Genomic DNA, 4,856 nt, shown 5'->3' with positions numbered 1-4,856 from the left:
AAGAAAATCTATTGTTTTCTAACAATTATAGCAGAAGTGAAATCCCTTAACTAGGTAAGCTCTAACAAGCTTGGTTACTCATGAATTCCTCTAACAAGGTGGTCCACTAGCTTGGATTCTTAAATCCTCCAACGAGGTTACTCCTAATAGGGTATTGTGCTTTTCATCAAGGCATATTTGTAAATCCCTTAACTAGGTGATTCCTAACTAGAATTAGTTCTTAACAGGACTTATTGTAAAGTTTTAACAGGCTTGGCTCCTAACAAGGTGAACTTGAAAAGAGTTCAGATAGCTATCCTTATGAGTCTCATCTCACCGTGGTTTTTACCTATTTGGGTTTTCCACGTATAAACATTTGTGTCAAGTGGTAAATGTTTTTGTGGTTATGATCCTATTTGTTGATTTGATTAACTTCTGATAAGGCATGATAAATAGAAGCATTGAGAGATGAATATGTTGAGTTATGATTAAGCATTGTTGATATTTATAAGATTAAAGCTGTTTACTATTAAGTTGTCATAACAATCAAACCAATTGATGTCAAGTATTCTTATGAATATTGATCTTGACTGAGATATGTTTACTTTGTGTGATTAAATCTGAGCTTGGGAACTTTGTATCAGCTTTTCAATATACTGATTCACCCCCCCCCTCTTAGTATTCTACAGGATACTTATTCTTTCATCATACCATCAAAGTTATATCAAGATTCTTGGAAGTCAATACTGGGAACATGTTGTTAATCAATATGTTGCACCTAGTCAAACTATGACTGATGATCAGAATAAAGAGAAACAAGCAAAAAATCAAGCTCTAGAAGCTATTATCAGTTCTTTGTCTGATGCAGAATATGTTGATGTCCATGGTCTAGAGACTGCTTTTCAGGTATGAAAGAAACTTGAAGAAATCTACAACGGTGATGAGCATGTGAAGATTTCCAAAGAAGAGCGTCTAAGAGGAAAATTCAATGACATGTAGATGGATGAAGGTGAAAATATCCAATAGTATGGTTAGAGGATAAAAGAGATAGTCGGTGAGATCAAGAGTGTTGGTGGTAAAGTTGAAGATGCCACAGTGATTAGCATGTTAGGTCCCAGAGACAATTGACAGGGGGGGTGAATCAGCTGTCTAATAAATTCAAACCAAAAACTAATTAACCAACTTAATTCTTAATACTGGTAAACCAGTTAAGTATGTCGGTAGACAGTGTTAACAGTAAATTTCTATACCGGTAAGGATTGATGCATGAAACATAAACATAAAGTCATCCACAACACATAACACCAATATTTGTACGTGGAAACCCTGTAAGGGGAAAAACCACGATGGGAAACCTTACCCACAATCAGATGATACTACTGCAGATAGTAAGTGTACATAATGGGGTCTGCACATGCAGAAAAGCCAATAGCCTAGAGCTCACTACTCAATCACAAAATGGGAGTCACACTGACTACAGTTGGATGGTTAAATCCAATAAGAATGTACTGCACAAAATAGCATCTTCATATGCTTGATTCAGTATCGGTGTAATGATGATATGCTTCTACAAAAACCTAGCTTCACCTTCAAATGATGTCTTCATGTATACCTCTGCTTGATCTCGCATATACCTTCACTCAATTCTTTTTCGCATTCCACACTTGATCTTACAAATAAGATCTTACATATATACCATACCCTAAGACCAATTTTAGTAGGTCAGCTCTACAAGATATTACAATAAAATCATTTTACAAACAATATAATATTCGATGCAATAACTGATTGAACATGTCAGCTTAATGCATTTACAACAATAATAAATCATCTCCATAGCATGCCATGCTAATCTAGAAAAGATAAACCTGCCAGTGTAACCCTAGATAACCTGGACCTATTTGCTGGTAAAAGTAAATATGTAAATATGAATATACCAATGATTAATTCTTCAAAACAAAGTGTCCACATGATGTTTTCAACATTACCAAGTGTCTTCCATATCATTCCAAATACCGGTGAACATTATATCCTCCCGGTGAACCATATACCAGTAACTGTTCAATAGTTACTTGCTTGCCAGTGAATGTTGCTGGATCTCCAAAGTGCTAGTTTTCAGTAGGTGTTGACATCAATGACAAAACCATACCAAAATACCAATATAGCAAGGTGCTAAGGACCCTGCTACCAGTCTATTCTATCTGAGTTATAGCCATTCAGGAGCTAAAGTCAATTGATAAAACTAAGATAACTCCAGATTCCATCATTGGTAAGCTTACAACTTTTAAATTAAATGGTTATGATGGTAGTGCTAAGAAATCTGAGTCTGCATTTAGAGATTCAGTTTCTAATCCATCTATGAGAAAAGTAAGAGATGTCAATCATTGTTATGAATCTAGATCCAGCAGCGATGCTAATAATGAAGATAGTCTTGTTGAGCTAGAACCATTGTTATCTAAGCGGTTACCTAGAGGTACCTATAAGTACAGAGGTAAACTACCTTTGAAATGGTTTGCTTGTAATAAGATTGGACACATTGCAACTAATTGTCCTAATGGTGACAATGAGCATAAGCGTGAAAAGTTCAAGAAGTACAAAGGGAAAGGAAAAAGAGATTTTCTTATTGCTATTGATGGTGGTATCATTGATGAGGAATCTGAGGTTGATGCTAATGAAGACATTGTCTTTGTTGCCATCAAAGAGGAGACATCTGATCAGAATGCATTAGTGTCTTGCATGGATTTTTTTGATGATTGGATCATTGATAGTGGTTGTTCACACCACATAACCTGTGATAGGACCAAATTTCTTTCTCTAAAGGAATTCGATAGAGTTGTGAGATTCGGTACTGACTCACCTTGCATGGTAAAAGGTAAGGGAACTATTTCTCTCAATGGAAAGAGCAGTGCATATGATGTCTACTGGGTTGAAGGATTAAAGCATAACATTTTGAGTGTTGCACAACTCAATGAAAAAGGTTATCCATTAGATTTTAAGAATGGTATGTGTAAAATCTACAGGAGAAAAGGTGAATTGATTACAACTGGCAAGCAGACTAAAGGTAACCTATTTCACTTGAATCCTAAAGTCAACAATTATTTAATTTCTAAGATAGATGATAGTTGGCTTTGACATAAGAGATTTTGTCATATAATTTTTGATAACATTGTTAAAGTGAGTAAGTCCAATTCTGTGAGAGTGTAGAGTCCTAAAATTGCGACACTTGCAATTCCAACTGCATTTCGGTCTTCACGATGGCGACGCAACACGCAACCTGAATGGAGACCCCGAAACTCGCTCACGACACTGAAAACTGCATTTTTCAAGTACTCTGGCCTGAACCTCCTTGCACCCTGATGTCCCAGGAGGTGGGACCAGAGCGCCCAGCGCCCTGGTCCCTGGGTCCTATTTTGGGCCCGGTCTCCTAAGGGGCTCGGGTCTTTTTGTTTGCAATTTGGAAATATACTTCCCTGGTCGGCCTAAGGTCGGGAAAATCAGTCTATCAGCCCTAAATGACAAGTATATAAACTACATTTTCCTCTTTCATTTGATATGAGGAAAAAGGGCGTGGAAACTATACTCAAGCATTCAAGCATTCAAGCATTCAAGCAATTGATCATTTCAAGTCTCCATTCAAGGCTAAGTGTTGCATTCAAGTCAAGGATTCAACCATTGAAGAGGAGATCACTTATTACATGCTACATACTACAACATACAACATCTAAACCTTTGCACATAAGGATACAAACATCCTTAGAACAAGGTATTAGTACTTGTTTTACATTACAGTCATTTACATTTACAGCTCTTGCTCATTTCTTGGTTAATTCCAAAATCGGGGTTTGACCTAAAGGCAAACCCCTAATCCCTAACCCCCCAATCGTCTTCGCTTTTCTGTGTGTAGGTTGCAGGTACGCGGCTGAAATTGAAGATCTGGAATCCTTGTGTAGAGACGAATAGATCCCCCTTCGTTTCGCAGATTTTTCGGAGGACTGTGGCACCGGGTGCCATCGTCCCGACAACTTTTACTCAAATTTGCAGGACAGCGCCGTATTGACATTTTACTGCTAATTCCAGGTCCGCAGCTTCATCCTATAACCCGAACTCAGTCTATAAGCGAATCTTTATGACTTTCTATGCATCCTTAACTTAATTTCCTTAATCTTTACAAAAGAGGGTAGCCTTGCTTTCCTAACCCTTGAAATTCATTTAGCATCCAATCTTGCATTACGTGGGATTGGATCTTATGAGTTTCAACCCCTCTTTTGAATGTAAAGTTTTCCCCCTAAGTGAAAACCCATCGAATCCTAGCGAACCTCCCTTCTCTCTCCTTGGAGTTAGAAGAGGGGAGACCAACTAGGGTTCGACCGCGATTTTCCGCTTTACATTTTGGTGAACCCGACGTGAACATCCTTTCTGATTTTTCATGCTTAGATCTGAAAAAATTGATTACATTTCCATGTTTGATCTTTTGCAAAGTTTTAGAGGTGATTGCATTAAAACCCTAAAATTTCTTTTTAGTAATTAAACTTGCGAAATGTCTAAATGTTAATTCTTGTTTCAGATCTGTCCTTCTATTACAAATTATCAATTCATATTTGTTCTTTAATTCGGAAAATTAAGTGGTTAAATGTCAAAACCCTAATTTTTGAAACCCTCTTGATTCAACCTTTGTCCGACAATTTGACCGATCAAAACATCTCCAAATCAGCTGTAACTTTGGATTCTGCAATAAAATCACAATATCTTTCATCCCTGAAAATTTGGAAAAAAGTTGCGAGGACCGTGTTGCACTCCGAGCGCCATCGTCCCCGACATTTTTTCCAAAATTTCGGGAGCGAGATCTTGCTGTATTTTCCTGCTAAAATCCAAAAATT

Source organism: Cryptomeria japonica, chromosome 4 (genome assembly GCF_030272615.1).
Source record: "Cryptomeria japonica chromosome 4, Sugi_1.0, whole genome shotgun sequence".
Lineage (NCBI taxonomy): Eukaryota > Viridiplantae > Streptophyta > Pinopsida > Cupressales > Cupressaceae > Cryptomeria > Cryptomeria japonica.
This window is presented reverse-complemented; position numbering follows the sequence as displayed.